Genomic DNA, 10,503 nt, shown 5'->3' with positions numbered 1-10,503 from the left:
AGCTTCTCTTTCATGACAACATAGTAGAAACTGTGAGAAAACTAGCAATTCTGATTCTTCCAAAAGCTTATATCAAATTGAAGAGAAATAGGAAAACAGGATAAATATGTGTAATTTTCAGGAGACCGAAGGACTTCGGCAAGCAAATATTGATTTCCGTGCCTGACACACAAATGAGTGTATTGATCCTGCCCTTTTCACTGAAGGTGCCAGGTTTCCTTTTCCAGTCAATTGAAGATCACAGTCTAGAGCAGGCAAGTGAGCCAGTGCAAGGCTAATGACTTACTTTTAACATCCCTCAGTGTGCTCTGACTTGAAAAATCTCAATATTCTTCAGACTCCAGAAGCAAAAGGAAACTTCATCTATTCTTTCAACAGGGACATATTATAACACTACCAGCAATCTGAACAGACTTTATTAGGGGAAAATTTAAATGAAGTCGTCCTTGGGAGGCATTTTCACCCCAAATTGCTTAGCTTCTTTCAGTGGCTTTGATATTCCAGAAAGGGAAATGAGAAATGTTGCTCAAATCATCTCAGGTTAGTCTTGTCCTTCCGTCCTTCCTTCCTTCCTTCTTTCTTTCTTTTCTTTTCTTTCCTTTTCTGTATCTGTGGCATGCAGAAGTTCCTGGACCAGGGATTATGCCTGAGCCACAGCAGTAACAACGCTGGATCCTTGACCTGCTGGGCCACCAGGGAACTCATGGATTTTCTTGATATAGTGCCATCAGCTGCAGAGACAAAGTGTGCCTGAAAGCAACTATGTAGCAGGAAACTAGTTCATGCCAGGCATTCAGTAAACAAGATTTCAATATTTAAGGTGAAAAGAGCACATGAAATGAATAAGCAATCACTTGTGTATTTCTTCACTCTTTTTCATGGTTGCAAAAGCATCACTTACAGATCAGTAGCGATTACATTTCAGAACTCAGGGTCCTGCATGAACCTGTGGTCTCATCTGATGGTGGGAAGTGACACTGCAGAAAGAATACTGATCCAATTCACATGCAAGGGAGAATTTCAGATGACCTTCATTCCAAGGACAACTCGCAGTGAGGCAGTTACCAGGATCCTCCGGTGAACTCTTTGTGGAGACAGAGCTTTTCCTGCACATAGCAGGTGGCCTTCTCTTGGCTACTGCATGGTGCCAGGATCCCAGCCCCAGAGGGTGGCAGCTCACTCCCCCTTCCTGTGAGCAGATGAATAGCAGATGGCCATATGCTTCCCAAGGACAGAGCCTTCCGCTTTCCCCAGCCAGCTAGGAAAATGAATCTGGATGAAAAAGAGAAAATATCAGGATAAAAACAAAAAGGACAAGTTCTTATACCCAGGCAACATGCCTTCCTGGTCAGCGAGAGCAACACCAAGCTGAACACACACATGACGGTGATGATCAAGGCAGCCTTTCACTGCTCCCTTTAAATCCCAAAGTGCCTGGAGGTGAGAGAGGAAAAAGAGAGGTTTATCTTCTCAGTAAGTTTCTCTTTGTTTAACTTTTTAATTTTTTTTATTAAATTAGGAGAGTTATCTCCTGAATAGCATTGAGAACTTTGTCTAGATACTCATGTTGCAACAGAAGAAAGGCTGGGGGAAAAATGTAATTATAATGCATACATGTAAGGATAACCTGACCCCCTTGCTGTACAGTGGGAAAATAAAAATAAATAAATAAATAAATAAATAAATAAATAAATTATACTTGATTTACAATGTTCCTTCAGTTTCTGCTGTACAACAAAGTGATCCAGTCATGTACTTTTTTTTCATACTATCTTCCATCATGTTCTAAGCCAAGAGATTGGATATAGTTCCCTGTGCTGTACAGCAAGACCTCACTGTTTATCCAGTCTAAATGGAATAGTTTGTATCTATTAACCCCAAACTCCCCTCACCTGACTCCCTCCCCTCCTTCTTGGCAACCACAGGTCTATGCATGTCTGTGATCTCTTTCTGTTTTGTAGATAGGTTCAGTTGTGTCATAGTTTAGATTCCACATATGAATGATATCAGATGGTATTTGTCTTTCTGACTTCACTTAGCATGCATGAGAATCTCCATTTGCATCCATGTTGCTGTGAATGGCATTATTTTGTCCTTTTTTATGCCTGAGATATAAGTTTCTTATTCTTTACAGATGCCTCAAAAACAATAAAACTTTAAAATGGAATACCTCTTCAGCCTTTTCAAATTGTAACACCCAAGAAGATCCAAAAGTTAAAGTGTTAAGACTAGAAATAATGGTAAAGGAGTTCCCACTGTGGCACAAAGGGTTCGGTGGTGCCTCTGCAGCCCCAGGACACAGGTTCCATCCCCTGTCTGGCACAGTGGGTTATAGGATCTGGCTTTGCCCCAGCTGTGGTGTAGGTTGCAATTGCAGCTCAGATCTGATCCCTGGCAGGGAACTCCATATCTCCCAGGACAGCCTTAAAAGAAAAAAAAAATGGTAGAGAATAAATATTCTTTGGAGAGACAATATAAGGGGTAAAGGGGACAGGTACCCAGATTTAGCACTGCTAAATTTAGAGAGCTGCTTCATGCATGAAAGGCTAATAAAGAGGGACAAGGTAATGACAGTGATCAAGTCCATTTAAAAGAGACATGGCCTTTTGTAACAATCCAACCATTTGGGACAAGGTGGATAAATCCTGAGGGCATTATGCTAAATGAAATAAGAAAGACAAATCCTGTATGACCTCACTTTTACGTGGAATCCAAGAAAACAAAAAACAAACAAAAAATAATAAACTCAGGATACAAGGAACAGATGAGTGGTGCCAGAGGCAAAGGTGGCAGGCAGGTGGAAATGGGTGAAGGGAGTCAAAATGTACAAACTTCCAGTTACAAAGTCAATAAGTCCTGGGGATGTAACACACAGCATGGTGACTACAGTTAATAATACGTATTGTGTATTTGAAGGTTGCTAAAGAGAACAAATCTTCAAAGTTCTCATCATAAGAAAAATAGTTTGTAACGATGGGTAGTGATCTTATTGTGGTGATCATTTCCCCAAATATACAAATATGGATTGTTGTACACCTGAAACTAATGTATGTAGGTCAGTTCCATGTTAAATAAAAAAACGCATGATTGGAGTTTCTGTTTTGGCTCAGCGGCAACAAACCCAACTAGTATCCATGAGGATGTGGGCTCCATCCCCAGCCTCGCTCAGTGGGTCAAGGAACTGGTGTTGCCATGAGCTGTGGTGTAAGTCACAGATGCGGCTCAGATCTGCCGTGGCTGTGGTGTCGGCTTGCAGCCTATCAGCATCTCCTATTTGACCCCTAGCCTGGGAACTTCAATGTGCTGCAGGTGCAGGCCCCCACCCCCCAAAAAGCATGATCCATTATATTGCTTAAAACTTTTAAATAAAATTAATGCTGTTTATTACTCTTTTGAGTTCAGTGCCAAAATTTAAAATGTCTGTCTATCCTCAAAAATAAGTATCCTGGAGTTCCCATCGTGGCTCAATGGTTAACAAATCTGACTAGGAACCATGAGGTTGCAGGTTCGATCCCTGGCCTCACTCAGTGGGTTAAGGATCCAGCGTTGCCGTGAGCTGTGGTGTAGGTCGAAGAAGCAGCTCAGATCCTGAGTTGCTGTGGCTGTGGCGTAGGCCGGTGGCGACAGCTCTAATTAGACCCCTAACCTGGGAACTAATTGTGGCCCTAGGAAAGGCAAAAAGATAATAAGTAAGTAAGTAAATAAATAAATAAATACCCACATTAAAGTGCTAATAGCATCTACATAATCTATTAATTTTCTTTTTGCCATGATTATTAGGAAAGCCAGAGAAAATGAATAGAGCAAAATGTGCTTAATCCTGGTTTTTAATACAAATTATTCTTTTTCACACCCTCTCTTATAATTCTAGAATTGTTTATATTATGATATTAACAATCAGGCTTTTTAGTGCATTTTATTGTGAATATACCAAAATATATTGACTAAGACTAGAGTAAATATTATAAATAATTCTCAGTAAGCTACAACGGAGCACATCATTGTGAAATTCTGGAAATTACAAGGACACAATGACAAATGCAAAAATTTAAAAAAAGGAGTCCCCTGGTGGCTCAGTGGGTTAGGAACCCAGCATTGTCACTGCTGTAGCTTGGGTTTGATCCCTGGCCTGGGAACTTCTGCATACCTCGGGTGTGACCCAAAATTAAAAATTTTTTAAATAATGAAGAAACCTTGCAATTGCGTTCTTAAGGGAACCACTGATAAATTCTCTAAATGGTCAGGGTGAGTTGAACTTGAAAATAACATGATTAGAAACATAGTCATATTGTAGGATAAAGGATTCAACCCCATATTCACCCCTGTTGAACTGTAAGCTTACTTTTAGTCCCTTGGATACCAAACAAATGTTACCCTTTTGTGGGGAGGAAGGAGAATAAGTACCTCATAAATAGACTTCATTCCCCCCCTCCTTTTTTCTTTTCATTTTTAAATTTTCTTTTTCTTTTTTTTTTTTTTTGTCTTTTTTGGACACACCTGAGGCATATGGAGCTTCCCAGAGGGGTCAAATCAGAGCTATAGCCACTGGCCTATGCGACAGCCACAGCAACACTAGACTGGAGCCACTCCTCTGCAACCTACACTACAACTCATGGCAACACGGGATCCTTAACCACTGAGCGAGGCCAGAGGTTGAACCTGCGTCCTCATGGATGCTAGTCAGATTCGTTTTCGCTGAGCTGCGGCGGGAACTCCTTTTTTTTTAAAGGCCACACCTGTGGCTATGGAAGTTCCTAGGCCAGGGGTCTAATTGGAGCTGCAGTGGAGGTCTATGCCACAGCTTGTGGCAACGCCTGATCCTTAACCAACTGAGCAAAGCTAGAGATCAAATACTGTGTCCTCTTGGATACTAACTAGTTGGGTTCTTAACTCACCGAGCCATAATGGGAATTCCAAATCGACTTCATTTTAAAATTACAGTCGACAAAGCATCAGATTTTTTTAAAAAACATATTGCTGCCAAGGCAGTTCTTCTTCATTTTGCATTTGTATCCTTGGGTTTTAATATTTAACTCAGGACTATTTCTTTATCCTCATTATTCACATGAAAATGTATGGACTTTGTCTTCAATCTAAAGCAGAAACGGCAGTTCCTGTTGTGGCTCTGTGGTAACAAACCTGGCGAGTATCCACGAGGACATGGGTTCAATCCCTGGCCTGGTTCAGTGGGTTAAGGATCCGACGTTGCCATGAGCTGCGATGTGGGTCACAGACACGGCTTGGATGTGGCGTGGCTGTGGCTGTGGTGTAGGCGGACAGCTGCAGCTCTGATTCAACTCCTAGCCTGGGAACTTCCATGCGCCACAGGTATAGCCCTAAAAAGGAAAAAATAAAATAAAAAATAAAATAGAAATGGTAAAGAGGATAGGACCAGGGCAGAAGTCTGGAGAAGCTTTACTAGAGATTTCTTACAGGTTGATAAGGAGCCTTTCAACCAAGTGTTTCCTGGTAGGTTTCTGCAACTGGGTGCATCTCAGTGACCCAGCTAGGCTTCCTTCCACTTATGTATCAACTTCTGACCCACAGGGATAACACAGGACTTTTAAACCAATGGTATATTGCGATCAAGTCTTATTACTATATTAGCCTTAATACATCCCTAATCTACCCTAACCCTAATGTCCCCCCCACCAAAGATGTTACTTTAGAACATCTTTTTTGGTGGATTCACATTAGAGTCCAGGGAATATATTTTTTTTCTAATGAGTCACAGTCTGTTAATTGAATAATTTATTCTAAAATTTTCCCAGAGTTTGGAGTTCTGTTACGGCTCAGGGGAAATGAATATGACTGGTATCCATGAGGAAGCAGGTTTGGTCTTATGCGAAATCTGACCATTTTCTGTATTTGGAAAGCCAGAATTACATTCGCCTGTCAGAGTCTCTGAATGTCTCTAACGTTTATCTTTCCTCTTTATTTCAATTACCTTCATTCTAGTCCTTTCCCCCCCGATTACCTTATCTGTAATTTACCACAAACTTTGGGTAAACAAAATTATGCACTGTCGTGGTTCTAAATATGTCAAAAATATTTTATTTAAGCTTGCTTTTAATTTTTATTATAGGGAGACCATATCAGGCTATGGCACTGAAAATGAAAAATCATACTGAGTTCTGTCAGTTTTTGACAGAACACTGTAAACCAGCTATAATGAAAAAAATAAAAATCATTATATAAAAAAAAGAAAGAAAAATCACACTGAGATTTTTATAGTGCTGGGGAAAACGAAGCAAGATGTGGTTACGACATAATTTTTTTAATCCCCATAAGTTTATTTAAAGTTCAGTGACACTGAAAACAATTAGCAATAAGAACTCCAATCGTCTCCTATTTCTGCCATGTTTTATTACTTCTCACAATAATCTCAGTATTTTCACATTTTGGATGAATGATAAACCAATTTGACAGTCATGATGATCTGGTCCTTTTGTTGCACTGAAGGCAAGAAAACAGCCGGCAGGAAAATTCCCTCTTATGATCAAACGAGTCAAATTTTGGCTTTATCAGAAATCTGTGTCAATTCAATGACTTCGAGGCCTTGCTCTCTGCTGAGTTTCCTGGGTGGTAATTATGAAGTATCCTTGGCTTTGCTTCTAGGCAGAGAAATCGATTTATAAGATGGAGCCGAAAATAAATGAAAGTACTTTTCAGTCCAAGGCACATGCTTCAACCATCTTTCTCTACTTAAAGTTTTTTTCCCGCTTAAAAGAAGACATATTTCTGATTTTATTTTTCTCCCCTTTCTCAAAAAGAGTACCCAGGTAACTCTGTTTCCATACCATCCGTCCATATTTTTTTTGTTCCCTAAATATCTTAAATTTGGTCTTATCATCTCCTTCCTTGAACAAAATACTTTCATTGGCTTCCCATTTCTTATTTTATTTTATACCTTTGTGGAAGGCAAGTTTAATGTGTAGCAAACTCAGGAAGAAAATGCACTTCGTTCATTTATTATTCTCAAAGGGGGACTCTTTATTTGTTCCTGATTTTTTTTTTTTTTCGGTCTTTTGTCTTTTTTGGGCTGCATCCGAGGCATATGGAGGTTCCCAGGCTAGGGGTCTAATTGGAGCTGTAGCTGCCGGCCTAGACCACAGCCACAGCCATGCCAGATCCAAGCCTTGTCTGCAACCTACACCACAGCTCACGGCAACAATGGATCCTTAACCCACTGAATGAGGTCAGGGATCGAACCCACAACCTCATGGTTCCTAGTCGGATTTGTTAACCACTGAGCCACGACGAGAACTTCTACATCATAATTTTGACTCTCAGGCCTAGACAAGACCTACAGTTCAGTTACTGTATATAAGAATTTGTGATTTGCGAGTGAACTCCATACTTGAAGGGGATGAAGGCAAAGTGAGTAGTGAAGGATGGCAGGGAGATGGCAGTGAAAAACATTCAAAAGCGCTCAGGAAAGTAATACAGTGAGGAGTTCCCAATGTGGCCCAGCAGTAATGAACCCAACTAATGTCTACGAGGATAGGAGTTCAATCCCTGGCCTCGCTAAGCGGGTTAGGGATCCAGCATTCCTGTGAGCTGTGGCAGGAATGCAGCTGGGATCTGGCCTTGCTATGGCTGTGGTGTGGGCTGGCAGCTGCGGCTCCAATCTGACACCTCCTCACTTTGGTGAGGGTTACTTAAGCTTCTTCTTAACAAACCAAACTTGGGGATACCCACCTGATATGCAAAGTCTCTTACTGTGACATCAGGGATCTGAATTGCAAGAGATTGAAATACATATAAAATCACACTTCAAGCAAAGCAAGTGATAAGACTGCCGAGCCATTTCTCTGCTCAGTACTAACAGACACATGAGAAATAAACCTCAGCTCACTTTTAGTGAGTTATCTTAATAAAGTTTGGGAATCTCACTATAGTTCAGAGCCTGAAGGAAGCTGTCAGTGGTGTGGGTGAATAGCTTGAGTGAAGAATTCTTTCCTGGGTCACAGGCTTCTCCTCCCTGGGCCTGGAGAGGATGACAAGTGTGACCCATCAACTATACTTTAATTTTTTTAAAAAAGCACCATAAAAAATATAAAAATCTCATGTATGTTAGCAATAAAAATATAAAGTACCCTCAACTAAAGCTAAAAAAAAGTGCAATATCTTTATAGGAAAAAATATTTCCAGAAGGACATGCAAAAAGAGAAGCTTTTTCTAATTGCTTTCAGAAATATTCACTGCCTGTGTTTATTTCTCAGCTCCAAGAATTCTAAATTTGAGTCTAGCCTCCTGGGTCTTATGACGGACATAGATCAAGGTAAAACCTATTTACTTCGGTGGTCGGATATTTTTACTTTTAACATGCAAATATTTAGGCAGAGCATACAAAGGTCTTCATTTCTACTCCTGGTTTAGGCCACACTCCTCTGCTGCGGAAGTCATTATCATCAAGCTACATATTGTGAAAATTTCGATGGTTACACAAGACCATTCTGGATACAGCATGAACGTTCAATGGAAGGACAGCACACAGATTCGCATACGGAACACTTCTTCAAACAGCCTTCTTCATCTCTGTGACTGGAGCAGGTGCACGCGTGAACTCTCTTCCCTGCCCTGGGCTAAGGGGTAACTCGAAGGGGCTGAAACGGATGAAGCACATTCAACAGCTTTCTTCAAAGGAACCTGCAGAGCTTGGTGTCAAATCCCATTGTTCTCTGTCCAAACACAATCTCCCATCTTCTAGATTCTATTTAGGGAGTTCCCATTGTTGCTCTGTGGGTTAAGGACTCCATGTTTTCTCTGTGAGGATGTGGGTTTGATCCCTGGCCTTGCTCAGTGGGTTAAGGACCTGGCATTGCTGCAAACTGCAGCGTAGGTTGCTGATGCAGCTCAGATTCGGTGTTGCCGTGGCTGTGGTGTAGTTTGCAGCTGCAGCTCCAGTTTGACCCTGAGCCCGGCAACATCCACAGGCTGCAGGTGCGGCCGGAAAAGGAAAATATATAAATAAATAGAGTCTGTTTGTAAATCATTCCTTTTAAATTTCTTGAGAGAAGATCAGTGAATACATGACAGTGCTCATTTCCTAGGTCACTTGAGCCCCAACAGGAGCACAAAGTCTCTGTCCCTGGCAGCAATGGGTCCCAGGCCGTGGGACCAGCACTGGGAGAGGCAGTCTGAAGCAGGACACGACACCTGGCTTTCTGTGTGCAGGTGGGGCTTCCCAGTGCCCCTTCTCTGGCTCCTGTGGCTTCTGCATTCTAGAGCAATCTGTACCCAGTGGGTCACGGCCGTTTTCAGGTGCACAGGTGTCTAGATTCCAAGTGGTGTGCGTCCACTTGGGAAGGAAACTTTGCTGAAATGCATCAATTCTCTCTAATTACATTTTGACTGAGCCTGTAGAAATTAATCACTTACGTCTGGCAGTAACTGTAGTCTCAAAGCTGGCATAGCTGCCCTGGGACTAAGTGGGGCTCGCAGGCTTTCCAGATTTTAGACCACTCTGGTAGCCATTATATGAATTTTATTTGGGGGGAATATTCATAACATCCCATCACCGCCATTGTTCATCTGCTGCTTTGGCAGCTCGTCAAGGAGTCTGAGCCAAAGGGAATGTGCCTGTGTGTGAGCACGGCAGGTGCTTTGTGTGTGTGTGTGCTTTAGTTAAAAGCCTGTTAGATCATTTACTATTCTGAATTAGTTACACCCTCTCCCACTGTTAACTAAAAATGTAAGAAGATCAGAGAATTCATAATAAAGTCGTAGATCTTTATTTCTCTTATCCACACTGATTTTCAGTTATGAGAATGTGACAAAGACGTGAAAGTGCGTTGGCCAAAAGGAGAGAGTCTGGGAGTTCCCACTGTGGCACAGTGGTTAACGAATCTGACTAGGAACCATGAGGTTGCGGGTTCGATTCCTGGCCTTGCTCAGGGGGTTAAGGATCAGGCGTTGCTGTGAGCTATGGTGTAGGTGGCAGACGCGACTCGGATCCTGCATTGCTGTGGCTCTGGTGTAGGCCGGTGGCTACAGCTCCGATTCAACCCCTAGCCTGGGAACCTCCATATGCCACGGGAGCAGCCCAAGAAATGGCAAAAAGACAAAAGGAGAGAGTCTGAAAGACATGGAGAGAGGTGAGGGAGGCGTTCACCCAAGGGGTCAGGCACTGCCTCACAACACTAATTACAGTGATGTCCCTATTTATGAAGATTTCTTATTTTTTAAAAGCATTCAGCTTTCCAATGTGCTTTCACCCTCTCTGGGTTTATCTTTGTAATCAAAAATAGAAAAAGAGTCTGACTTTATAGTTTCAGTAGCGGGCTAGAAAGACGAGATTGGAAAATGAGCCCCTTAACTCCTAGGTTGGCCAGTTACAGAGTTCTTCCTCCAGAGGTGGCTTGGAAGAAACATGTTTCTCAGATCCTGGGTTTGAGGCTTTTGCCCCCGAATCATGTTAAGTTTAACCTCTTTGTTTCTTCTGCTGCTCTGGCGAGTTCTGTCCTTGGATTTTCCACACAGTCTGACTGTTCAGGTTCT

General features: G+C 41.9%; 1 long non-coding RNA gene across 1 annotated transcript; it reads left to right on the top strand.

The window, feature by feature from the left end:
- Positions 657 to 8,826, top strand: LOC102160091. The gene is made up of 3 exons (XR_002338821.1): positions 657 to 1,473; positions 8,226 to 8,284; positions 8,383 to 8,826. It is a non-coding gene; the product is annotated as an uncharacterized LOC102160091 (long non-coding RNA).

The sequence above is a fragment of the Sus scrofa genome, chromosome 14, assembly GCF_000003025.6.
Source record: "Sus scrofa isolate TJ Tabasco breed Duroc chromosome 14, Sscrofa11.1, whole genome shotgun sequence".
Taxonomy (NCBI): domain Eukaryota; kingdom Metazoa; phylum Chordata; class Mammalia; order Artiodactyla; family Suidae; genus Sus; species Sus scrofa.
The sequence above is the reverse complement of the archived record's forward strand: the minus strand, read 5'-3'. Positions and strand labels throughout refer to the sequence as shown.